We start from the raw sequence: 27739 nt of genomic DNA on the forward strand, positions 1-27739 counted from the left end.
ATAAATGCACAGAATTCTGTATAGGTGAGTATCATTACACTGTATGTCTTCACTTCAATAAGATTTATATTTTTGTTGTTTTTTTGTGAGAGAATTTTATTCTTGGAAACTATTTATTACGATATATGGAAACCGTTTCAAAACGTGATTGCAATCATAACTTAAAGATACTTATCCACTGTAAATTAAACCGCAATAAGTCAGGCCTTGATATTTCGCCATAGAAAGGAATAATGGCCTCCTTGTACAGTCTGAGCCCTTGAGAGATGTAATTTGTGCAATATTAACATTCAGCCAAAAATAATATGGGATGATTATAGAATTAGTCATATTACCAATACCCTGCTGCTCTACTAACAGATTTCAACCTGAAAAATTATTTGTAGTTGATTGTTAATCCCTCTTATGAATTTAGAAAACATCAAGTAAAATCCTCTATAATCTCCTTTTGCAAATCCTGAAGAGATTCAAGACATCGAGTCTTTCCTCATTGCTTTTACATTTCATACCAAGAACCATTTCAGTTGCCCTTCTTCCGGTAGCTAAAGAATTGGCTCATTTCCCAGCAATTGACAATTAGACATGGCTTCCAAAAGAAAACAACAAAAGGGTCTCTTCTGCAGGCTCTGTTGTTATACCACACGTGGAGAAAAGTGTGCCAAATGTAAAATACATTTTTAAATTAATGCAATGTCTATTCACATGGGACTAGTGGACTTGTATTACCAGAGGACCTCAATTACTTACTCGCCAGGTAACAATTACTGACATGGCATATTCTGACAGGATTAAAATCACTGGGGTAATAGGTAATAATTCCAATTACATTACACCCTTTGGTAAAACGAATCCCATCATAATATGGTTTGAAGTAGGGTTTATAGTTTAACGTTAGCCTCAGATAAACTCAATGCAAGTGAATAAAGTAGGCGACAGCTGTTCTGTCTTATTTTGCAACACAACACAAATAAGCGTTTCACTTTCAGTGGAGATTAATTTAGTAGAAAAATCGCATCAGGGAGAAATATGGTTGTGTATTTTACGGTTAAGCACAGTGCATGCATATTAATAAAAAAAAATGTTCCTCAAGACTGTACCGACCTGTGTAATCGAGAGTAGCCTATGTGTGACCCCAGATGCCGAATAAGGTCATGACTCAATGAGACACAGCTGAATGTAATCATGGCACACATGACAGTTATTCTACTAAAAAAAATTCAACTTTTCAGTTTTACGATTAGTTATTCAATATCCATAGACTCGGTCCAGAAACAGTTTTTTTAAAACGCACTGCGAGCTCCTAACGGACTACTTTATGTAAAGACCGCTAAACTGGAGCAAGAAGCCAAGAAACAGATTCAAATTCAGCGCGAGTGAGCAGTTTCTGTTCGCCCAGGTATCTTCCCTGCAAAACGAAGCTGGTCTCGTGGCCATATCAACGACATAACCAAGCACCTACGAATGGACGTTTCACGGTAAGGAGACGTTTACCTCAGAAATGGAATGAAAATGTAGTTAAACGTACACATATTTGGATGTTTTAGGGCATTAATTTCCAACGTCGGTCACAGACGCCCAAAACGAGTAGCCGTTATAAAAAGTGGATTTTAGTGGCTTGCCTTTTATTAATATGAGAAATGTCTCTAGTTCTTCTTCTATATATATAGATATGCTTCTTATAGAAATGATCCAAATACACAGCCCATACCTGTGCATGGACACTGGGGGGTGTAAAGGTACACACATTCCTACCCAACCCGTTCGGTATGGGAGTCTTGGTTCGGTACGAACTGCTCGCTGAGTGATTAAGATCTTGTTTTAATACGCAATCGAAAGTTGTTTGTCATCCAGTATGTAGTGTGCAGCGCTGTGAGGTGGCTTTAGCTGGGGCTTATCCACGTCACGTGTTTCTGTTCCTCTCCCCCTTTTGTCTGAAAGATGTGCTACTTCTGTGCTACCAGCAGGTGGCAGACTGTACATACCGTGGAAGGCCATCGCATCTGACTGCCTGCTCTTCGAACTGTATAACTGAGCATTGCTTTTATTGGAGCGTCGGGGGCTGTGTAGAGCAAGGAGATGCCATCATCGTTACAAATGTGGATCTTGAACGTGTCGGCAGTCTTGAAGTGAAACTTGCCCACCACCCACGAACGCGTCCCGCGCAGCGTTTCGTTAAAGAGCACCAGCAAAGGCCGCGTCGGCAAGACCGGGTCGTTAAGAGCCCGTTAAAGCTAATTATTTACCTAACGAGCTTACTGTCACGTCTTCACTCTGACCCAGCTTTTTTTTTTTTTTTTTAAACATCTGGAATTTGGTCACTTTCTATGATTGGTGCTTCATAAGCGCTTTATAACTCCTTTATAAGCACTGCATAAGCGTTCATAGACACTTACTGTGCATAGGCAAATGGGTGTGTCTTGGTTTGTTTTAGTAGTACAAGTGTTTGTGTGTATTTAGGTACTGCAAGTTATTTGCTTTGGGTTTGGTTTCGCGCATCTTATTGACTCTTGACCATGTAGTGTACAACACCTCTAGTAGCACAGCGTATCTTTTAGTCTGTCATTAATTATCTTTGTCTCCACAATGGAATGGGTACATGCTCATAAGGTCTGCTAGGCTCAAATGCAGCAGCATGGAGTCATTATTTAGTACTTTGCAGCATATTCATAGCAATGTGAGGAAATTATTTTTAAATTTGGTTAGACCCGCTACTGTATATAGTATTCTGAGGGTCAAGATGTATGTATGTTACAACTTCTTTTGGTGCTGTCAGAACACACTACCCCTATGCCTAATGTGAAATTGCTGGCATCAGATCTCTTGTGCGTGCATTTATTTTGGGAGAGCAGTTTAATTTAAATATTTGTCTTGGCTTTAATGATTATTCAGCTAGGTGATAAAAAAAGTTAACGAAAACAAGCAATCAGTCTGGAAATGAAGGCCTGGGAGATCAACCCAGAGTAGCGTTTTATCAGCCTTTTTCACACAGGCGTTCTCACGGGAGCCCCTGTGAAATTTAATCACTTGACATTTTCCGCGGCAACAGCGGTAAAGTGGTAAAGTCGTCCGACCGACACATCTCCCGACTGCGCGCACTTAAGGTTTATTGGGTTACCGGGAGCCTCCGAACGGCACTCTGACCCGGCGAGTTTCACGGCTGAATCTGAGGAAAAGGCACTTGTTAGAACACAGAGTGCCGCTGGGGGGAGGGGGGGGGGACTACAAATTAGACGTTTGGGGAGAGGGACAGCTTGCGGCATCATGTCGCGCCCCCGCCACCCCCCCCCTCCCCAAAACACCCACCGGATCGCGCCTCCTCCCACGCGACCATCTCCGTGCGGAGAGAGCGGCTTTAATGGACGCGGCTGGAGGGAAACGGATGAGATGCCGTCCTCCTGCCGGAAAGCGCCGCGGAATTACGTCCTTAAAAGAGCGGGTTTCCCCTGGGGGCGGTGTTCAGCCCCGTCCGCTCGGGCCCCGGGGGGGGGCTTTCGGCGCGGCCGGAGGCCGGACGTAAATGGCAGACATACTTCTTTCAGTTTTACGACGTGTAACCGATAAAACGATGGCCTTTTCTCCGTTTCTGCGCCCACGGGCGTGTCCTTTAAAAGAGGGGTCCCGTGGGGGCCCCACAGGAAGTGGTATTGGGGCCCCACTGCCAGGCGCACGAGAAAGCCAGGCTGGCGAGGCCCCTACTTTTAGTTCCTGAAAACTGTTTGGTTCCTGACTTTTCCACTAAAGAATCGTGCTTTTGAAAATGAAGCTTCTCAGTAGTCACAGGGGTGCAGTGTCACCTAGCTGCGTGCAGAGATTCAGACGCTCTGAGAAATACGGTTATGTAGGTCACGGAAGACATCTGATATTTCCTTTGGTAGGATGAAGATAAGCAGTCTTCAGAGACAAGGGGTTAAACAACAAGTTAATTACAGTGTGGAAGCAGTCCATTTTGGTGAAAAAAAAAAAAATGCTTGTTTTTAAGCACCGCGCTGTAGAAATCACATTTATAGCTCGTGGAATATAGCGGGTAGAATTAGTGGAACCATGAACAGGAAGTTTACTTCCCGTTATGTTCTTCAGTCAGCGCATATCAATTCGCCAGCCTTATCGAGGGTGAGCAGACAGGCCGCGTCAATCGAGGTCTCGTCCTGGAACGGTGAAAGCAGCGAACGTACGGATCAGAGGAGCCGCGACAGTCTGACGCAACAAAGCGGGGGGAGGGGGGGGTTGGGGGGTTGGGAGGGGGGGGGGAAGGAGGAAGCACCCTGCGGTGAAGAGATGGGCTCTGGGAAGACTGGAGAGTGTCAGCATTTTCCCATTTAAAAATTTCACTCCGACGGCTCGCGTTAATTACCGTTACCTTATTGTTAAATGTTAATGTTTTTTCTCGGTTCAATGCGACTCTCTTGGAAAGTAAAACTGATCTGAGGCTCCCGCGCGCACTTAACCAAAAAGAATAAGGCCCACTTACAGGTCTCCCCCACCTTGTGAGGACCCGCTGTGTGTGTTGCTTATTGAGGTCACCTGAGAAAAATAAGGCAGCTGGGATTCTCAACCAGGGGTTCTGTCCGAGAATTCTGAGAGTGAGCGAAACCGCACGGAACTACAACCTTTAATTCTCCTGGTCAGCTTGTCCTGGTCCTCAGTAAAGACCAGCTGAATCAAGTGTGTTGTTTTAGGGAACAAACACACCCCTGTCCTCGAGTGATTATTAATACTGCAGGCAATTGGTATTTGCAGTAGTAAGCCGTCCTGGCGAACACCTGCACATTAAACATCACTTGGACAGCACTCCGCCTCACGCGTGCTAACTGCCTTGCACAGAAATTTGAATAGGAAACACCTCGCGAGGGACATGATTAATGGATTACCTAATTGAGCCCAAGTCCTTTGTAATGGATGCTCCTAATTGACGGCGTTGCAGATGTGCTAAGCGGGATAAATCTGCTAATTAGGGTCCGGGGCCAAAGCGGTGTTTGATGCATTTTGTGTCAATTTTGCGCCAGTGTTTGGTGTAAACGGTCGCTGTGAGCGGGAGGGACTTGAGTTTGACGTTCTGTGGTTCGAGCGGGTTACCACGGCGAAGCGCTATGTGTCACGTAGTGGGATTGGGCACGAAGGCCTGCGGAGCAGTTCTGCAGTAATTGTGCGACCATTTTTTATTACTTTTTTTATTAAACCCTTTCAACTGGTTATTAGTGTTTATTGAAAGGCTTGCATTCTGATTGGGCCATCTGTCAGTGCGTTAGTCAAGGCAGGCATCCTGATTGGACTGTCTGTCAGTGGGTTAGTCAAGGCAGGCGTTCTGATTGGACTGTCTGTGCATGTGCAGTTAAACGCAGCCATTTCAGCCAAGGCAAGCCGTGTGTCACCGATGCTAAAACCATACGCACGGCCACAGTAGGGGACCAATGATTAGCTTCATCGGCACCTTTGATGTTTGGAGGGGCGTCACATCCTCACAGCGCTCCTGGCCCTTTCCCACCCCCCCCCAGCGCTTAGGCCCGTTCCGTTTGAATTCCTCAGTAAATCTTCACAGAGCTCACGCAAGGATTACAGAGTCTGAGCTCAGCAGCGGCAAGGCTGGCGAAAACCTCCAGTCTTCGCCGTTGACTGACAAACCTTTTTTTCTTCTTTTTTTTATTTATTTATTTTTTTTGTTATACAGTCCGCCTTCAATTATCTTCCCGGTTTTCAATTTGGGACTCGGGGCCAGGACCCCGGAGTCTGAGCGACGGGATCCGGACGTGATTACGGAGGCCTCCCCGCGGCCTTGCCGCCGCCGCCGCCGCGTTCATCTCCAGCCCGTTAGCATAATTGACGTCTCGAACGGCGGATTGTTTGACACCTCCCTTTAATATATGTGTCTCCTTGGGGAAATAACACTTTTTTTTCCCCCCTTCTTTTTTTTTTTTTTTTCCTCGGAGTGCAAATGCTTCCTAGGCATCGCGGGTATTTATGGACGCAGTGCGGATTGTCGCGGCTGTTTAACTGGAGGCGCCGTAACCAGGGGTTACCGCGGTCGGAGGGGTTTTTTGAATAACGGCCGTCTTAAGCGTCTCTCCAGAGACCCGTTTTCAAACAAGGGTCAAACAAGCTGGCGGCGTTTTCCCAGGCAGAGGTTCGGAGTGAACAACTCATCATGAAATCAGCGCCCTTATGACATCAGCGCCATTATGACATCAGCATCATTGTGACATCAGCACGCTGTATTGGTATCCAGACACTCGTTACAACCAATTTCATGAGAATTCATTGATAATTTATTTAATAGCCTGTATAAATAACAAGAAATTCCATTATTCTTCTGAGAAGCACCGTGTAATAAATGTCATTAATATTTTGACAGCACGGTCAGTTTAATATCACTATTTAAGAGGCGTCGGGGAGAACTGTAAGGGGTACTAATAAAACAATATTAAGCCATGTCCCCCGAAACTCTGCGGATTCATTTCCGCCCACCGTGGAGGAGGGGGGTGGGGGTGGGGGGGGAGGGTTTGGGGGGGGTTAATTCCAAGGGCTCATTTTATTTTCCCCCATTCTCTTCCGAGCGGCGCGGAGTCCCACCCCGCTTAGGAGATAACGGCGAGCCGGCTGGAATTAGCATGAGAAAGGGACGCCCGCCATCGCGCGGCTAATTGAAGCTGATCGGACGCGGCGCCTTCCCGACAGGTGGCCTCGTTCGGGCGGGGCGGGGCGGGCTTTGTTCGTTAAGACCACCTTTAACGTTCTTAATTAGCCGTCCCGACGCGCGTGAATTGGGACAGTTAATCACGGGCAGACAAAGGGGCCCTGGCGCGTACCGCACCTCGGCCCGTGAGCGAAGACGGCACCGCGGGTCGCCCGTCTGTTTGGGAGATTTTCGTTGTTTTTTTTTTTTTTTACGCGTTGGGTGTCTACCTGCAGAGAGCGCTCCTTTTGATAACGAAACCCGCTCTGAGCCGTCGGGCCCAGGCGCCTGTCGAGAGAGCAGACGGAATGTTCTAGATGGGTGACAGTTGGTCTGTGATTGATTGGCGAATTAAGGCCTTTTATTTCCCTCTCATTGAACAAATTGGGCCACCCCCCACCCTAATATGTGTGTGACTGCAGTCAGGTGGTACCAATAACAATGTTGATAAATAGATCTAAAAATCTTCCTTTGAATTGGTACGTTGGGAAAGGAGGAGGGGAGGAGGGTCTGGACTGGAGAGAGAATGTAAATGGGGCAACGGTGGGGGGGATGTTGCCCATCCCGAGGCTGTGGTCACTCACGGGGCGACTCAGTGACCATCGGCAGGCCGGGGCAACACCCCCCCCCCCCCCCCCATCCCACCCCCCCCGAGTCTCACCCACCTGCAAATTTCTCCCGCCCTATTGTTGCTGCAGGAAACCCGGTTTCTGCAGTTCATCCGTCTGAGTGCCTGGGGGGCAAACTGGAGTCCAGGGTTGCCACATTTACACTTTCCCAAAAAAACTTGTTGCTTGATTTATAGATAATTATTTCAGAACCAAAACTTGATGGTATACATGGGGGTCAGTAACAATGCACTGGAGCGCTCTGATTGGTGGTTGAGCTAGCCAATAAATAGGCCAATAAAGTTCAATTACGCATCCTCCAAGAGATTAGTGATGCCAGTGCGTAAGTGCGTAAGAGCGTCATAGCCACCCGTGACCTGCTGACCTATCGGCAGTTGTCCAGATGTGCTTATAGTGACGGGAAACAATTTAATTACTACTTTTAAATTTATGTAAGCTACTTATGAAAAAATTCGAGTAAGTTATTTTGCTATCTTTTCCTGCAGGTAATATTTCCCTCAGGTAGTCGTATTAAATGAGGTTAAGTGAAAAAGTTTCTCTAGACTGGTTTCGTCAGGGTGGTGAAGGAACAGAATTCGACGTTCTTCGTTCAGAACTGGTAAGCTACAGTTTTTTCCACAAAAGAAATTATATATATGTATATTTTAGAACAACTGTATAGTATTTTACTGTATACTTATCTGTGGCGTAGGTTATACATTTAAATCCTTATAATTTTTTGGCTATGGGTGCTATCGATAAGTGCGTCGTATGCGCGTGGACTTTCGGCTATTTGAGCCCGCGAAAATGGCATATCGTTTATGAACTATGATATTGTATTTATACGCCGTGATATTACCAAATTTGTATTAAATGCTCGTGCTTTATACATTATCGATTGATAAATTTATTATATATTGTTTTGATGTTTCCCAAAACCAATTTGATTACCTTTTAATGTGTTAACTTTTAATTATTTTAGTTAGAATCCTCATAGAAAATAATTATTTCAGAACCAAAGCGTGATGGTATCCATGGGGGGTCTGCAACAATGCACAGGAGCGCTCTGATTGGTGGTTGAGCTAGCCAATCAATAGGCCAATAAAGTTCACTTACGCATCCTCGAAGTGACTAGTGATGCCAGTGCGTATCAGCAGGTGTCCAGATGTGATTAGCGACGGAAACAATGTAATTATCGCTGTTAGATTTGTGTAATCTACTTATGAAAAAATTCGAGTAAGTTATTTTGCTATCTTTTCCTGCAGGTAATATTTCCCTCAGGTAGTCGTGTTAAATGAGGTTAAGTGAAAAAGTTTCTCGAGACTGGCTTCGTCAGGGTGGCGAAGAAACAGAATTCGACGTTCTTCGTTCAGAACTGGTAAGCTACAGTTTTTTCCTCAGAAAAAAATAATATATATGTATATTTTAGAACAACTGTATAATATTTGACTGTATACATATCTGTGGCGTAGGTTATATATTTAAATCCATATAATTTTGGCTATAGATAAGTGCGTCGTTTGCGCGTGGACTTTAGGCTATTTGAGCCCGCGAAAATGGCATATCGTTTATGAACTATGATATTGTATTTATACGCCGTGATATTACCAAATTTGTATTAAATGTTCGTGCTTTATACATTATCGATTGATACATTTATTATATATTGTTTTGATGTTTCCCAAAACCAATTTGATTACCTTTTAATGTGTTAACTTTTAATTATTTTAGTTAGAATCCTCAGAGAAAATAATTATTTCAGAACCAAAGCGTGATGGTATCCATGGGGGGTCTGCAACAATGCACAGGAGCGCTCTGATTGGTGGTTGAGCTAGCCAATCAATAGGCCAATAAAGTTCACTTACGCATCCTCGAAGTGACTAGTGATGCCAGTGCGTATCAGCAGGTGTCCAGATGTGATTAGCGACGGCAAACAATTTAATTATCGCTGTTAGATTTATGTAAGCTACTTATGAAAAAATTCGAGTAAGTTATTTTGCTATCTTTTTCTGCAGGTAATATTTCCCTCAAGTAGTCGTGTTAAATGAGGTTAAGTGAAAAAGTTTCTCGAGACTGGCTTCGTCAGGGTGGCGAAGAAACAGAATTCGACGTTCTTCGTTCAGAACTGGTAAGCTAAAGTTTTTTCCTCAGAAAAAAATAATATATATGTATATTTTAGAACAACTGTATAATATTTGACTGTATACATATCTGTGGCGTAGGTTATATATTTAAATCCATATAATTTTGGCTATAGATAAGTGCGTCGTTTGCGCGTGGACTTTAGGCTATTTGAGCCCGCGAAAATGGCAAATCGTTTATGAACTATGATATTGTATTTATACGCCGTGATATTACCAAATTTGTATTAAATGTTCGTGCTTTATACATTATCGATTGATACATTTATTATATATTGTTTTGATGTTTCCCAAAACCAATTTGATTACCTTTTAATGTGTTAACTTTTAATTATTTTAGTTAGAATCCTCAGAGAAAATAATTATTTCAGAACCAAAGCGTGATGGTATCCATGGGGGGTCTGCAACAATGCACAGGAGCGCTCTGATTGGTGGTTGAGCTAGCCAATCAATAGGCCAATAAAGTTCACTTACGCATCCTCGAAGTGACCAGTGATGCCAGTGCGTATCAGCAGGTGTCCAGATGTGATTAGCGACGGCAAACAATTTAATTATCGCTGTTAGATTTATGTAAGCTACTTATGAAAAAATTCGAGTAAGTTATTTTGCTATCTTTTCCTGCAGGTAATATTTCCCTCAAGTAGTCGTATTAAATGAGGTTAAGTGAAAAAGTTTCTCGAGACTGGCTTCGTCAGGGTGGCGAAGAAACAGAATTCGACGTTCTTCGTTCAGAACTGGTAAGCTACAGTTTTTTCCTAATAATAATATATATATGTATATTTTAGAACAACTGTATAATATTTGACTGTATACATATCTGTGGCGTAGGTTATATATTTAAATCCATAAAATTTTGGCTACGGGGCTATCGATAAGTGCGTCGTTTGCGCGTGGACTTTAGGCTGTTTGAGCCCGCGACAGGTAGCTAATGTCATATCGTTCAATATATTCGAAGTACTTTCTTACATTTTACTGAACAGTGAATGTGTACCGTATATATGTTTTTTCAGTCGGTTGGATATTTTGTCTGCTACTGGTAAATGTGAGCTAGCGAACGCAATTCGGAAATATCACTGTGTACAATTATAATATAATACCTGATACATGATTAACTATTGCATTTTGAGAGGAAATTGTGTATGTACTTTGAGTTTATATCATATTTAGACGAATTGCGTGTAGAAATGAATTAGTTAAAAACTATGGTTTAAGTGTTTATAGCGCCAAAGAGCTGGGAAGCTCTCAGGACATGCTACCTGCGCGCGCGCTCTGGAACGACAGGTATCCGTACCTGTATATCGACACAATGTTACACAGAGTGCTACAATGTAGCTACAATGTTACGCAATTATACGCGAATGTACACGAAACTGTTACAGTGTAATTGTATTATGTGTATGTTATTACGGAAACGTATTTCGTTATATTCTCGGAGAGGATGTATAAATATATTGTATATTATTTTGATGTTTGCCAAAACCAATTTGATTACCTTGTATTGGACTGGGAAGGCGGTTTCATTCTGGAATATGGAGTGTGTGCGAGTATTACGATGCTTTTCCACTTTTCGCAATAGTCCAATTATGTGTCGGTGAGAATCTAAATTTTAATTGCTACATTGTATTTCTAAACCCACCAGGCACACCCACAAGCATCTGTATCCATTTAAAAAAATACCTGTGGTAATTATGAAGTATATAAGAGAACTAACCTATCATGTTAATGTCCAGTATTTCAGACAAACAAGACAAGATGGACCAGCATGCCGCAGAATTATAAAGACCACACTGGAGTCGACAGTAATCTTGCAGAAGTTGGTTATGCTGAAGCTTTGGTGAGGTCCACACTATCTTCAGAGGTCACCGTTGATGTTTCTGCCTGTTGTGTCCCCTGTTGATGCTAGGGTTTTGTTCACCGGAAGGGGCGGGGGGAGCTTGGGGAGGACCATGTGCTGACAGGTTCTTAATCAGGTCCTATGATAATGTTATGAATCGGGTCATAAAGTGAGTGAGTCACTCATTTAATCAGACCCTGTGATAGTGTTAAGGGAATGAGTGACTTTTTAACAGGCTCTGCAATAGTGTTATGAATCAAGTCACTCTTTAACTGACCCTGTGAGTCACTCTTTAACAGACCCTGTGATAATGCTATAAAGTGAGTGAGTCATTCTTTAAAAGGGCCTGTGATAGTGTATAAAGTGAGTGACTCAATCTGTAAGAGGGCCTGTGATAATGTTATAAAGTGAGTCACTCTTTAACAGGCCCTTTGATAGTGTTAAGTGAGTGACTCATTCTGTAAGAGGGCCTGTGATAGTGATATAAAATGAGTCACTCTTTAACAGGCGTTTTGATAGTGTTAAGTGAATGACTCATTCTTTAAGAGGGCCTGTGATAGTGATATAAAGTGAGTCACTCTTTAACAGACTCTGTAGTGTTATAAAGTGAGTGAGTCACTCTTTAAGAAGGTCTGTGATAGTGCTATGAAGTGAATCACTCTTTAACAGGGTCTATGATAGTTCTATAAAGTGACTCACTTCTGACTGGTCTCTCTGTTTGTACTGGAGTCCATTTTCCCATCACTTTGAACCAAGTGTTTGTCATTTGAATTGCCATTGCCCAGCAGCAGCCTCCTGGAGTTTGAAGGTAACTTAAAAATCCAGTCACTCTAACTGACCCTGTTATATTGCTATAAAGTGAGTCATTCTTTAACAGACCCTGTGATAGTGCTATAAAGTGAGTCACTCTTTAACAGGCCCTTTGATAATGCTATAAAGTGACTAATTCTTTAACAGACCCTGTGAAAGTGCTATAAAGTGAGCCACTCTTTAACAGGATATGTGATAGTGTTATAAAGTGAGTCACTCTTTAACAGGCTCTTTGATATTGCTATAAAGTGACTCATTCTTTAAGAGGGCCTGTGATAATGCTATAATGTGACTCATTCTTTAAAAGGGCCTGTGATAATGTTATGAAATGAGTCACTCTTTCACAGGCCCTTTGATAATACTATAAAGTGACTCATTCTTTAAGAGGGCCTGTGATAATGCTATAATGTGACTCATTCTTTAAAAGGGCCTGTGATAGTGCTATAAAGTGAGTCACTCTTTAATAGAATCTGTGATAGTGTTATGAAGTGAGTCACTCTCATTCTTTAAAAGGGCCTGTGATAATGTTATGAAATGAGTCACTCTTTCACAGGCCCTTTGATAATACTATAAAGTGACTCATTCTTTAAGAGGGCCTGTGATAATGCTATAATGTGACTCATTCTTTAAAAGGCCCTGTGACAGTGATATAAAGTGAGTCACTCTTTTACAGGCCCTTTGATAGTGTTATAAAGTGAGTCACTCTTTAACAGGCCCTGTGATAATGCTATAAAGTGACTCATTCTTTAAGAGGGCCTGTGATAATGCTATAATGTGACTCATTCTTTAAAAGGGCCTGTGATAATGTTATGAAATGAGTCACTCTTTAACAGGCCCTTTGATAATACTATAAAGTGAGTCACTCTTTAACAGGTCCTTTGATAATGCTTTAAAATGACTCATTCTTTAAAAGGCCCTGTGATATTGATATAAAGTGAGTCACTCTTTTACAGGCCCTTTTTTAAAGTGTTATAAAGTGAGTCACTCATTCTTTAAAAAGCCCTGTGATATTGATATAAAGTGAGTCACTCTTTAACAGAGCCTTTAATTGTAATATAAAGTGAGTCACTCTTGAACAGGCCTTTTGATATTGTTATAAAGTGAGTGAGTCATTCTTTAACAGGGCCTTTGATATTGTTATAAAGTGAGTGACTCTTTAACATAGCCTTTAATCGTAATATAAAGTGAGTGAGTCACTCTTTAAGAGGGCCTGTGGTAATACTATAAAGTGACTCATTCTTTAAAAGGGCCTGTGATAATGCTATAATGTGACTCATTCTTTAAAAGGGCCTGTGATAATGTTATGAAATGAGTCACTCTTTAACAGGCTCTTTGACAATGCTATAAAGTGACTCATTCTTTAAGAGGGCCTGTGATAATGCTATAATGTGACTCATTCTTTAAAAGGCCCTGTGATAGTGATATAAAGTGAGTCACTCTTTAATAGACTCTGTGATAATCCTATGATGTGAGTCACTCTTTAACAGGGTCTATGATAGTTCTATAAATTGACTCACTTCTGACTGGTCTCTCTGTTTGTGCTGGAATCCTTTTTCCCGCCAATTTTAACCAAGTGTTTGTCATTTGAATTGCCCTTGCCTCTCTTCAGCAGCAGCCTCCTTGAGTCGCTGAGTATGAAGGTCATTCTTGCTTAGGCAGTGGATCTGTCCAGGTGTTCATACATCCATCTCTCCTATGTCACTGACTGGGTAGCGATAGTCATGCTGTTTGTGAAAGGTCGTGTCAGTGGTTGACAAACTTTGGATTTTATCGTAGATTCTCTGCGTGGTCTTTCTGCAGGGTCCACAAGGGCGTAGGTGGGAGCCTTGATGGACACTGTGCAGCTCATAACTGTCCACCCCCAGCTTCTGCTGTTTAGTAGTACAGTCTCACAGTGTAACCCTCATTCTGAATTAATCAAATTAGCTCTATAGGCTAAAATTAAATTAAAATACAAAATAATTTAAATAAAGAAATAATAAAAACCATAAAACAAATCATAAACCTTTAATAAAATAATTTCTAAATAAAAATAGTCATTTATTAATAATGATAATAATAATTTAAAATACTAAATAGGAACCTAAAATAGACAAATAAATAGAAAAAAATAGACAAAAAAATAAATAGTTCAGGGTGAGGGTTATAGTGTGTGACTGGACTACCAGAGGATGTGGGTGGACACAGTTACAGGCTACACAGTGTCCATCATAGCCTCCATCTACATCCTATTGGACTCTGCAGAATGGCCAAGCTGAGGACCTACGGCAAAATCCAATGTGCGGCAGCCACCAACATCAACTTTCACAGATGGCATAACCGTCACTACACAGTCAGTGATAGAGGGGAGATGGATCCTTGAGGGCCTGGACTAATCTATTATCTGAACAAGGGTGATCTTCTAGCCCAGCAGTTTGAGGATGCTGGTACTGAACAAAGGTAACAGCAAGGTGCATGATGGCATTTGGCTTGAAGTGGTTGGAGAGTGGATTCCTTCTCAGACAGAGGAGCCAGTCGGGGAAGTGGTTTAGCAGCTCACTCTGTGGCAGTGTGTGTGAGAGGGTAACACACCGCACGCATGTCTGGGTTATAGTGGGTGGAGAAGGGTGGTGCGTAACCCAAGGCCTAGTACTCTCAGCACATGGTCCTGTCCAAGCTCCCCTAACCCCTTTCCAGTGTATGAACTCCCAGCATCAGCAGTAGGACCAGAGGACAGGAACGTCGGGGTCTAACCTCTTCAGGTAGTTCAGAGCTTTCCAATGCCTCGGTAGAATTAACCTGTACAGCAGAAAGAGCAACAACAGCAGCTGCCACACAGAGAAGACAACTGTGGAGTGCGAGCCTGTTAAAGCAAGATGGCTCCTCCTGCTCGGTAACTCTAGCTGCTAAGTGATGTCAGCAGCGGTCAAAGTTCACCGGGGCTCAAGATGTCCGCCAGAAGCAGTGGGAGGGCACCGGGAGCAGCCACACAGCCCAGGCCGGGCCGGATCAACCCCGACCTGTGCGTCCTTTCCGACGCTGCCGCTGATTGGACCAGACGTTCACCTGAGGATAGAGCCAGGAGCACCAGGGGCCGCTGTAAGTAAACAAGCAACTTAATGACAACAGACAGCTTTGTCATCCTGTAGTGCCAAAAATTAAGGCCAATTATGTTAATATTGGGTTATAATTTATTTATTTGGAAGTTTTTCAACTTTTTTATGCCTTGCTACTAATTTGGGTGGAATTGGCGCTTTCAGTTTTAGGTTTTTTTTTACCTGCAGGAATGAAAATAAATTATGGAGAGCACCCGGAGAGGAGCATTATTTCAGGTAAGAAACTTACGCAGCATTTCAGTTTTTATTTTCAGTTTACTTTTATTTAATGGCTGAAATGTTTTACATGTTTTCTCGTAATGATTCTCCAATAATTACCAAACCAAACTATTCTTTTTGGAAACATTGCTAATCTTATATGCTTTAGCAGCTGTCGTTCCCTTGTTGAAGTTCTTCCATGTTAATTATAAAGAACTTTCTTATTTTATGTTGATGTACATAATCAATACCACTAGGCAATGTGTCACCCATTGGATTTTTTAAAGCTGTTCTATAACCCAGCACCAGTCTTTATCTTTCCACGAGAAGTTATGGATACACGGCTGAGTATTAAATGGAGCGATGACAACATTGTCTGGATAGGCAATGAAAAAGGTAAATCTAATGTCTCATTTTTTAGTTTTTTTGTGAATCAATTTTAACAAAGACCGCCCAATACCTTACAGCACCTGGAATCAACATCATTTTTTCTTGGTTCAGCAGGAGGAATTATTTGGCTGCTGAGGGACAATGCAAACCGACAGAATGAAGCCCCCCCCATTCCCAAGTCTTGGAGACATCGGTCCCTGGAGGAAAAGGTGAGACAGGGCAGCTGCAATGACTATATGCAACATGTGGTTTAGCTTTAGTCTTTTTTTGATACTGTACAGGGTGCATAAAGTGACTGAGTCATTCTTTAACAGGCCCTGTGCTGATCACCTGAAGCAGATCGTCTCCTCCATTGTCCTGTGGGCGCTCCTGGGTGATGAAGGTCATCAGCTCCTGCACGCACTGTTGCCTGGCTGAGGAAGAGGAGCAGCCTGCGGTTGTGAGCCTTGCCTCTTCCTCCTCCATCGGCTCCCTCAAGGACACCTCCAGGGTCGGGGTCAGGATCAGAGAAGATGGGAGAGAACAGTCACAGCGTCGGCACAGCCAGGGTGGGACCAGCGAGTAAGTACAGCTTTTCTTGTCCCTGACCCAACACTTTAGATAATGTTCTCATTTCCAGGGATTGGCACACCAGAGTGATGTCACTGAGACACTGCATTAAAACCTTTCTTTTGTGTCTGACATTCCATCCATCACACATGCCATTATTAGGTTAGAAAGACACCTCCAGGGTCGGGGTCAAGATCAGAGAAGACGGGAGAGGACAGTCACAGCGTCGGCACAGCCAGGGCGGGACTGTTGATGCTAGGGTTTTGTTCACCAGAAGGGGCGGGGGGAGCTTGGGGAGGACCATGTGCTGACAGGTTCTTAATCAGGTCCTATGATAATGTTATGAATCGGGTCATAAAGTGAGTGAGTCACTCATTTAATCAGACCCTGTGATAGTGTTAAGTGAGTGAGTGACCTTTTAACAGGCTCTGCAATAGTGTTATGAATCGAGTCACTCTTTAACTGACCCTGTGATAGTGTTATAAAGTGAGTGAGTCATTCTTTAACAGGGCCTGTGATATTGTTATAAAGTGAGTGACTCTTTAACAGAGCCTTTAATCGTAATATAAAGTGAGTCACTTTTGAATAGGCCTTTTGATATTGTTATAAAGTGAGTGAGTCATTATTTAACAGGGCCTGTGATATTGTTATAAAGTGAGTGACTCTTTAACAGAGCCTTTAATCGTAATATAAAGTGAGTCACTCTTTAACAGGCCCTTTGATAATGCTATAAAGTGACTCATTCTTTAAGAGGGCCTGTGATAATGCTTTAAAATGACTCATTCTTTAAAAGGCCCTGTGATAGTGATATAAAGTGAGTCACTCTTTAACAGGGTCTATGATAGTTCTATGAAGTGACTCACTTCTGACTGGTCTCTCTGTTTGTGCTGGAATCCATTTTCCCATCACTTTGAACCAAGTGTTTGTCATTTGAATTGCCCTTGCTTCTCTCAAGCAACAGCCTCCTGGAGTTTGAAGGTAACTTATAAATCCAGTCACTCTAACTGACCCTGTTATATTGCTATAAAGTGAGTCACTCTTTAACAGACCCTGTGATAGTGCTATAAAGTGAGTCACTCTTTAACAGGCCTTTTGATAATGCTATAAAGTGACTCATTCTTTAAAAGGGCCAGTGATAGTACTATAAAGTGAGTCACTCTTTAACAAGATATGTGATAGTGTTATGAAGTGACTCATTCTTTAAGAGGGCCTGTGATAATGCTATAATGTGACTCATTCTTTAAAAGGGCCTGTGATAATGCTATAATGTGACTCACTCTTTAAAAGGTTCTGTGATAGTGATATAAAGTGAGTCACTCTTTAACAGGCCCTTTGATAATGCTATAAAGTGAGTCACTCTTTAACAGGATATGTGATAGTGTTATGAAGTGAGTCACTCTTTAACAGGCTCTTTGATATTGCTATAAAGTGACTCATTCTTTAAGAGGGCCTGTGATAATGCTATAATTTGACTCATTCTTTAAAAGGGCCTGTGATAGTGTTATGAAATGAGTCACTCTTTAACTGGCCCTTTGATAATACTATAAAGTGACTCATTCTTTAAGAGGGCCTGTGATAATGCTATAATGTGACTCATTCTTTAAAAGGGCCTGTGATAATGCTATAATGTGACTCATTCTTTAAAAGGGCCTGTGATAGTGTTATGAAATGAGTCACTCTTTAACAGGCCCTTTGATAATACTATAAAGTGACTCATTCTTTAAGAGGGCCTGTGATAATGCTATAATGTGACTCATTCTTTAAAAGGGCCTGTGATAGTGCTATAAAGTGAGTCACTCTTTAATAGACTCTGTGATAGTGTTATGAAGTGAGTCACTCTCATTCTTTAAAAGGGCCTGTGATAATGTTATGAAATGAGTCACTCTTTAACAGGCCCTGTGATAATGCTATAATGTGACTCATTCTTTAAAAGGCCCTGTGATAGTGATATAAAGTGAGTCACTCTTTTACAGGCCCTTTGATAGTGTTATAAAGTGAGTCACTCTAGCAGACTGATAGTGTTATAAAGTGAGTCACTCTTTAACAGGCCCTTTGATAATGCTATAATGTGACTCATTCTTTAAAAGGCCCTGTGATAGTTCTATAAAGTGAGTCACTCTTTAATAGACTCTGTGATAATCCTATGATGTGAGTCACTCTTTAACAGGGTCTATGATAGTTCTATAAATTGACTCACTTCTGACTGGTCTCTCTGTTTGTGCTGGAATCCATTTTCCCGCCAATTTTAACCAAGTGTTTGTCATTTGAATTGCCCTTGCCTCTCTTCAGCAGCAGCCTCCTTGAGTCGCTGAGTATGAAGGTAATTCTTGCTTAGGCAGTGGATCTGTCCAGGTGTTCATACATCCATCTCTCCTCTGTCGCTGACTGGGTAGCGATAGTCATGCTGTTTGTGAAAGGTCGTGTCAGTGGTTGACAAACTTTGGATTTTATCGTAGATTCTCTGCGTGGTCTTTCTGCAGGGTCCACAAGGGCGTAGGTGGGACCTGTGATGGACACCGTGCAGCTCATATCTGTCCACCCCCAGCTTCTGCTGTTTAGTAGTACAGTCTCACAGTGTTACCCTCATTCTGAATTAATCAAATTAGCTCTATAGGCTAAAATTGAATTAAAATACAAAATAATTTAAATAAAGAAATAATAAAAACCATTAAACAAATCATAAACCTTTAATAAAATAATTTAGAAATAAAAATATTCATTTATTAATAATGATAATAATAATTTAAAATACTAAATAGGAACCTAAAATAGACAAATAAATAGAAAAAAATAGACAAAAAAATAAATCGTTCAGGGTGAGGGTTATGGTGTGTGACTGGACTACCAGAGGATGGGGTGGACACAGTTACGGGCTACACAGTGTCCATCATAGCCTCCATCTACATCCTATTGGACTCTGCAGAATGGCCAAGCTGAGGACCTACGGCAAAATCCAATGTGCGGCAGCCACCAACATCAACCTTCACAGATGGCATAACCGTCACTACACAGTCAGTGATATAGGGGAGATGGATGCTTGAGGGCCTGGACAGATCTATTACCTGAACAAGGGTGATCCTCAAGCCTAGCAGTTTGAGGATGCTGGTACTGAACAAAGTTAACAGCATTGTGCATGATGACATTTGGCTTGAAGTGGTTGGAGAGTGGATTCCTTCTCAAACAGAGGAGCCAGTCGGGGAAGTGGTTTAGCAGCTCACTCTGTGGCAGTGTGTGTGAGAGGGTAACACACCGCACGCATGTCTGGGTTATAGTGGGTGGAGAAGGGTGGTGCGTAACCCAAGGCCTAGTACTCTCAGCACATGGTCCTGTCCAAGCTCCCCTAACCCCTTTCCAGTGTATGAACTCCCAGCATCAGCAGTAGGACCAGAGGACAGGAACGTCGGGGTCTGACCTCTTCAGGTAGTTCAGAGCTTTCCAAAGCCTCGGTAGAATTAACCTGTACAGCAGAAAGAGCAACAACAGCAGCTGCCACACAGAGAAGACAACTGTGGAGTGCGAGCCTGTTAAAGCAAGATGGCTCCTCCTGCTCGGTAACTGTAACTGCTAAGTGATGTCAGCAGCGGTCAAAGTTCACCTGGGCTCAAGATGTCCGCCAGAAGCGGTGGGAGGGCACCGGGAGCAGCCACACAGCCCAGGCCAGGCCAGATCAACCCTGACCTGTGCGTCCTTTCCGACGCTGCCGCTGTTTGGACCAGACGTTCACCTGAGGATAGAGCCAGGAGCACCAGGGGCCGCTGTAAGTAAACAAGCAACTAAATGACAACAGACAGCTTTGTCATCCTGTAGTGCCAAAAATTAAGTCCAATTCTGTTAATATCGGGGTATAATTTATTTTATTTGGAAGTTTTTCAACTTTTTTATGCCTTGCAACTAATTTGGGTGGGATTGGCGCTTTCATTTTGAGGTTTTTTTTTACCTGCAGGAATGAAAATAAATTATGGAGAGCACCCGGAGAGGAACATTATTTCAGGTAAGAAACTTACGCAGCATTTCAGTTTTTATTTTCAGTTTACTTTTATTTAATGGCTGAAATGTTTTACATGTTTTCTCGTAATGATTCTCCAATAATGACCAAACCAAACTAGTCTTTTTGGAAACATTGCTAATCTTATATGCTTTAGCAGCTGTCATTCCCTTGTTGAAGTTCTTCCATGTTAATTATAAAGAACTTTCTTATTTTATGTTGATGTACATAATCAATACCACTAGGCAATGTGTCACCCATTGGATTTTTTAAAGCTGTTCTATAACCCAGCACCAGTCTTTATCTTTCCACGAGAAGTTATGGATACACGGCTGAGTATTAAATGGAGCGATGACAACATTGTCTGGATAGGCAATGAAAAAGGTAAATCTAATGTCTCTTTTTTAGTTTTTTTGTGAAACAATTTTAACAAAGACCGCCCAATACCTTACAGCACCTGGAATCAACATCATTTTTTCTTGGTTCAGCAGGAGGGATTATTTGGCTGCTGAGGGAGAATGCAAACCGACAGAATGAAGCCCCGCCCCCTTCCCAAGTCTTGGAGACATCGGTCCCTGGAGGAAAAGGTGAGACAGGGCAGCTGCAATGACTATATGCAACATGTGGTTTAGCTTTTGTCTTTTTGATACTGTACAGGGTGCATAAAGTGACTGAGTCATTCTTTAACAGGCCCTGTGCTGATCACCTGAAGCAGATCGTCTCCTCCATTGTCCTGTGGGCGCTCCTGGGTGATGAAGGTCATCAGCTCTTGCACGGACTGTTGCCTGGCTGAGGAAGAGGAGCAGCCTGCGGTTGTGAGCCTTGCCTCTTCCTCCTCCTCCTCCATCGGCTCCCTCAAGGACACCTCCAGGGTCGGGGTCAGGATCAGAGATGACGGGAGAGAACAGTCACAGCGTCGGCACAGCCAGGGCGGGACCAGCGAGTAAGTACAGCTTTTATTGTCCCTGACCCAACACTTTAGATAATGTTCTCATTTCCAGGGATTGGCACACCAGAGTGATGTCACTGAGACACTGCATTAAAACCTTTCTTTTGTGTCTGACATTCCATCCATCACACATGCCATTATTAGGTTAGAAAGACACCTCCAGGGTCGGGGTCAAGATCAGAGAAGACGGGAGAGGACAGTCACAGCGTCGGCACAGCCAGGGCGGGACTGTTGATGCTAGGGTTTTGTTCACCAGAAGGGGCGGGGGGAGCTTGGGGAGGACCATGTGCTGACAGGTTCTTAATCAGGTCCTATGATAATGTTATGAATCGGGTCATAAAGTGAGTGAGTCACTCATTTAATCAGACCCTGTGATAGTGTTAAGTGAGTGAGTGACCTTTTAACAGGCTCTGCAATAGTGTTATGAATCGAGTCACTCTTTAACTGACCCTGTGATAGTGTTATAAAGTGAGTGAGTCATTCTTTAACAGGGCCTGTGATATTGTTATAAAGTGAGTGACTCTTTAACAGAGCCTTTAATCGTAATATAAAGTGAGTCACTTTTGAATAGGCCTTTTGATATTGTTATAAAGTGAGTGAGTCATTATTTAACAGGGCCTGTGATATTGTTATAAAGTGAGTGACTCTTTAACAGAGCCTTTAATCGTAATATAAAGTGAGTCACTCTTTAACAGGCCCTTTGATAATGCTATAAAGTGACTCATTCTTTAAGAGGGCCTGTGATAATGCTTTAAAATGACTCATTCTTTAAAAGGCCCTGTGATAGTGATATAAAGTGAGTCACTCTTTAACAGGGTCTATGATAGTTCTATGAAGTGACTCACTTCTGACTGGTCTCTCTGTTTGTGCTGGAATCCATTTTCCCATCACTTTGAACCAAGTGTTTGTCATTTGAATTGCCCTTGCTTCTCTCAAGCAACAGCCTCCTGGAGTTTGAAGGTAACTTATAAATCCAGTCACTCTAACTGACCCTGTTATATTGCTATAAAGTGAGTCACTCTTTAACAGACCCTGTGATAGTGCTATAAAGTGAGTCACTCTTTAACAGGCCTTTTGATAATGCTATAAAGTGACTCATTCTTTAAAAGGGCCAGTGATAGTACTATAAAGTGAGTCACTCTTTAACAAGATATGTGATAGTGTTATGAAGTGACTCATTCTTTAAGAGGGCCTGTGATAATGCTATAATGTGACTCATTCTTTAAAAGGGCCTGTGATAATGCTATAATGTGACTCACTCTTTAAAAGGTTCTGTGATAGTGATATAAAGTGAGTCACTCTTTAACAGGCCCTTTGATAATGCTATAAAGTGAGTCACTCTTTAACAGGATATGTGATAGTGTTATGAAGTGAGTCACTCTTTAACAGGCTCTTTGATATTGCTATAAAGTGACTCATTCTTTAAGAGGGCCTGTGATAATGCTATAATTTGACTCATTCTTTAAAAGGGCCTGTGATAGTGTTATGAAATGAGTCACTCTTTAACTGGCCCTTTGATAATACTATAAAGTGACTCATTCTTTAAGAGGGCCTGTGATAATGCTATAATGTGACTCATTCTTTAAAAGGGCCTGTGATAATGCTATAATGTGACTCATTCTTTAAAAGGGCCTGTGATAGTGTTATGAAATGAGTCACTCTTTAACAGGCCCTTTGATAATACTATAAAGTGACTCATTCTTTAAGAGGGCCTGTGATAATGCTATAATGTGACTCATTCTTTAAAAGGGCCTGTGATAGTGCTATAAAGTGAGTCACTCTTTAATAGACTCTGTGATAGTGTTATGAAGTGAGTCACTCTCATTCTTTAAAAGGGCCTGTGATAATGTTATGAAATGAGTCACTCTTTAACAGGCCCTGTGATAATGCTATAATGTGACTCATTCTTTAAAAGGCCCTGTGATAGTGATATAAAGTGAGTCACTCTTTTACAGGCCCTTTGATAGTGTTATAAAGTGAGTCACTCTAGCAGACTGATAGTGTTATAAAGTGAGTCACTCTTTAACAGGCCCTTTGATAATACTATAAAGTGACTCATTCTTTAAGAGGGCCTGTGATAATGCTATAATGTGACTCATTCTTTAAAAGGGCCTGTGATAATGTTATGAAATGAGTTGCTCTTTAACAGGCCCTTTGATAATACTATAAAGTGATTCATTCTTTAAGCGGGCCTGTGATAGTGCTATAATGTGACTCATTCTTTAAAAGGCCCTGTGATAGTGATATAAAGTGAGTCACTCTTTAATAGACTCTGTGATAATCCTATGATGTGAGTCACTCTTTAACAGGGTCTATGATAGTTCTATAAATTGACTCACTTCTGACTGGTCTCTCTGTTTGTGCTGGAATCCATTTTCCCGCCAATTTTAACCAAGTGTTTGTCATTTGAATTGCCCTTGCCTCTCTTCAGCAGCAGCCTCCTTGAGTCGCTGAGTATGAAGGTTATTCTTGCTTAGGCAGTGGATCTGTCCAGGTGTTCATACATCCATCTCTCCTCTGTTGCTGACTGGGTAGCGATAGTCATGCTGTTTGTGAAAGGTCGTGTCAGTGGTTGACAAACTTTGGATTTTATCGTAGATTCTCTGCGTGGTCTTTCTGCAGGGTCCACAAGGGCGTAGGTGGGAGCTGTGATGGACACTGTGCAGCTCATAACTGTCCACCCCCAGCTTCTGCTGTTTAGTAGTACAGTCTCACAGTGTTACCCTCATTCTGAATTAATCAAATTAGCTCTATAGGCTAAAATTAAATTAAAATACAAAATAATTTAAATAATTAAAGAAATAGTAAAAAACATAAAACAAATCATAAACCTTTAATAAAATAATTTAGAAATAAAAATATTAATTTATTAATAATGATAATAATAATTTAAAATACTAAATAGGAACCTAAAATAGACAAATAAATAGAAAAAAATAGACAAAAAAATAAATAGTTCAGGGTGAGGGTTATGGTGTGTGACTGGACTACCAGAGGATGGGGTGGACACAGTTACGGGCTACACAGTGTCCATCATAGTCTCCATCTACATCCTATTGGACTCTGCAGAATGGCCAAGCTGAGGACCTACGGCAAAATCCAATGTGCGGCAGCCACCAACATCAGCCTTCACAGATGGCATAACCGTCACTACACAGTCAGTGATATAGGGGATATGGATCCTTGAGGGCCTGGACAGATCTATTACCTGAACGAGGGTGATCCTCAAGCCTAGCAGTTTGAGGATGCTGGTACTGAACAAAGGTAACAGCAAGGTGCATGATGGCATTTGGCTTGAAGTGGTTGGAGAGTGAATTCCAACTCAAACAGAGGAGCCAGTCGGGGAAGTGGTTTAGCAGCTCACTCTGTGGCAGTGTGTGTGAGAGGGTAACACACCGCACGCATGTCTGGGTATAGTGGGTGGAGAAGGGTGTTGCGTAACCCAAGGCCTAGTACTCTCAGCACATGGTCCTGTCCAAGCTCCCCTAACCCCTTTTCAGTGTATGAACTCCCAGCATCAGCAGTAGGACCAGAGGACAGGAACGTCGGGGTCTGACCTCTTCAGGTAGTTCAGAGCTTTCCAATGCCTCGGTAGAATTATCCTGTACAGCAGAAAGAGCAACAACAGCAGCTGCCACACAGAGAAGACAACTGTGGAGTGCGAGCCTGTTAAAGCAAGATGGCTCCTCCTGCTCGGTAACTGTAACTGCTAAGTGATGTCAGCAGCGGTCAAAGTTCACCGGGGCTCAAGATGTCCGCCAGAAGCAATGGGAGGGCACCGGGAGCAGCCACACAGCCCAGGCCGGGCCGGATCAACCCCGACCTGTGCGTCCTTTCCGACGCTGCCGCTGATTGGACCGGACATTCACCTGAGGATAGAGCCAGGAGCACCAGGAGCCGCTGTAAGTAAACAAGCAACTAAATGACAACAGACAGCTTTGTCATTTTGTAGTGCAACAATTAAGGCTAATTGTTAATAGTGGGCTATAATTTATTTATTTGGAAGTGGGGGCAGTTTTTCTACTTTTTTATGCCTTACTACTAATTTGGGTGGAATTGGCGCTTTCATTTCTAGGTTTTTTTTATTTGCAGGAATGAAAATAAATTATCGAGAGTGCACGGAGAGGAGCATTATTTCCGGTAAGAAACTTACGCTTCATTTCAGTTTTTATTTTCAGTTTACTTTTATTTAATGGCTGAAATGTTTTACGTGTTTTGTTCTCTCGTAATGATTCTCTCATAATGACTGAACCAAACTTGTCTTATTAGAAGCATTGCTAATCTTATATGCTTTAGAAGCTGTCATTCTCTTATTACAGTTCTTCTATGTTAATTATAAAGAACTTTCTTATTTTATGTTGATGTACATAATCAATACCACTAGGCAATGTGTCACCCATTGGATTTTTTAAAGCTGTTCTATAACCCAGCACCAGTCTTTATCTTTCCACGAGAAGTTATGGATACACGGCTGAGTATTAAATGGAGCGATGACAACATTGTCTGGATAGGCAATGAAAAAGGTAAATCTAATGTCTCTTTTTTAGTTTTTTTGTGAAACAATTTTAACAAAGACCGCCCAATACCTTACAGCACCTGGAATCAACATCATTTTTTCTTGGTTCAGCAGGAGGGATTATTTGGCTGCTGAGGGAGAATGCAAACCGACAGAATGAAGCCCCGCCCCCTTCCCAAGTCTTGGAGACATCGGTCCCTGGAGGAAAAGGTGAGACAGGGCAGCTGCAATGACTATATGCAACATGTGGTTTAGCTTTTGTCTTTTTGATACTGTACAGGGTGCATAAAGTGACTGAGTCATTCTTTAACAGGCCCTGTGCTGATCACCTGAAGCAGATCGTCTCCTCCATTGTCCTGTGGGCGCTCCTGGGTGATGAAGGTCATCAGCTCCTGCACGCACTGGTCCCTGGCTGAGGAAGAAGAGCAGTCTGCTGTTGTGAGCCCTGCCTCTTCCTCCTCCTCCATCGGCTCCCTCAAGGACACCTCCAGGGTCGGGGTCAGGATCAGAGAAGACGGGAGAGAACAGTCACAGCGTCGGCACAGCCAGGGCGGGACCATCGAGTAAGTACAGCTTTTCTTGTCCCTGACCCAACACTTTAGATAATGTTCTCATTTCCAGGGATTGGCACACCAGAGTGATATCACTGAGACACTGCATTAAAACCTTTCTTTTGTGTCTGACATTCCATCCATCACACATGCCATTATTAGGTAGAAAGACAAATGTCATATTTCATGGAGAAGACGTGTAAAATTGTTTTATCTGAGATAAACGAACACATTGCATAGTAAGACAGGTGGTCTAGATAAACTGATATCCCCCTAAGGTATGGGTTAGGGTTCCCTGTGATAAAAGTAGGGACTATATTGTGATAAAACTAACCCCACGCAGGTAGCAGGAATGCTGGCCATAGTGACCCAGGACCGGCAGGTAAGTCGCACCGGACATTCAGAGAGGGGGCACAACATTCTGATGCACAACGAACCAACTGCACAAAGCTGTTTTGGGGATGTGGGTCTCGGTCGGGAACTCGTGTGGGGAGTGGAGGGGTGATCCTTTTTCAGCTGCCCTGTTACACACAGGCCAATAATCCTGCCTAGCATTTACATATAGGCACTTACACGTGCATATATGCACATACAGACACATAAACACACTCACTCACACATGCATGCATGTACTCGCATACGCACGCTGACACACACTCCACACATACACTCACACACACATATGTACACACATATACACACACACGCGCAACCACCACACACCATCAAAGACACTAAGGTTTGCATCATGCTGATCCAGTAGAATGTTTAACAACTACCATTGCACTGATTCTATCTGACTATCTCTTTATCAAACCTTGTGATGCTGTGATTACTGAATTAAAAAGAATGCACCTGTTTTTTTGTTTTATAGTTGTTGCTAAAAGTGAATGAGAACTCTTGAAGCAGTGTCAAGTTTCTACTTTAAATGTGGTCAAAATGTGAAGATGTTTATGGTGATTTGTGATGTTATTTTCCTTGGAATGCAACAGACAAAACTGCCATTTCACAGTCAAAATGTTTTCCCTTTTCTGTCCTGAACATTTTCCAAACTTTTCAGAAGCACTGTAAATCTTAAACACCTCATTAAGTGCCCCACTATTTTAACAGCTCGTTAACATCACCGGTGCCGATTTAGAAATTTAAAAAGAGCACAAACCAAAGATGTTCATGTCCAGCATTTCAGACAAACAAGACAAGATCTGTCATTCGGCAGGTGCAGTGTGTCTTCCCAATGGTGAAGAGGAGCCACGCTTTAGCTGAGACCTGGCCTGCACAGTTCTTTCTCTCATCGCTTTGCAGTTCTTCTGTCATTCCACATCTGGTGAACATCCCTGTCAGCAGGCACTCCGCCACCACTGAGGTCTCTTCAGAGGCAATTGCATGTGCATCCAGTCTCTTTCTTTCAGGTCCAAAGCTATTAGCATTTAGCGATTCCCTCTGTCA

The 27739-nt window shown here is 42.4% G+C and overlaps 3 long non-coding RNA genes across 6 annotated transcripts; all 3 read left to right on the plus strand.

The window, feature by feature from the left end:
• Window positions 1–1249: 1249 nt before the first annotated feature.
• LOC118219350 lies at window positions 1250–11306 on the plus strand. Its single transcript, XR_004763734.1, has 6 exons — window positions 1250–1475; window positions 7782–7894; window positions 8541–8653; window positions 9291–9403; window positions 10041–10153; window positions 11147–11306. It is a non-coding gene; the product is annotated as an uncharacterized LOC118219350 (long non-coding RNA).
• A 3478-nt stretch (window positions 11307–14784) lies between these two features.
• On the plus strand, window positions 14785–16198 carry LOC118219340. Of its 3 annotated transcripts, none has more exons than XR_004763720.1 (5): window positions 14785–15138; window positions 15300–15371; window positions 15641–15749; window positions 15855–15952; window positions 16058–16198. It is a non-coding gene; the product is annotated as an uncharacterized LOC118219340 (long non-coding RNA). The 3 variants fall into 3 exon arrangements; XR_004763719.1 differs by having other exon boundaries at window positions 15306–15371; XR_004763721.1 differs by having other exon boundaries at window positions 15324–15371.
• A 4052-nt stretch (window positions 16199–20250) lies between these two features.
• LOC118219341 lies at window positions 20251–27587 on the plus strand. Of its 2 annotated transcripts, XR_004763723.1 has the most exons (6): window positions 20251–20283; window positions 20553–20661; window positions 20766–20864; window positions 20968–21220; window positions 26637–26675; window positions 27510–27587. It is a non-coding gene; the product is annotated as an uncharacterized LOC118219341 (long non-coding RNA). The 2 variants fall into 2 exon arrangements; XR_004763722.1 differs by lacking the exons at window positions 26637–26675; window positions 27510–27587 and adding an exon at window positions 21376–21503 and having other exon boundaries at window positions 20968–21224.
• Window positions 27588–27739: the final 152 nt, after the last annotated feature.

This window comes from Anguilla anguilla, chromosome 19 (genome assembly GCF_013347855.1).
Source record: "Anguilla anguilla isolate fAngAng1 chromosome 19, fAngAng1.pri, whole genome shotgun sequence".
Taxonomy (NCBI): domain Eukaryota; kingdom Metazoa; phylum Chordata; class Actinopteri; order Anguilliformes; family Anguillidae; genus Anguilla; species Anguilla anguilla.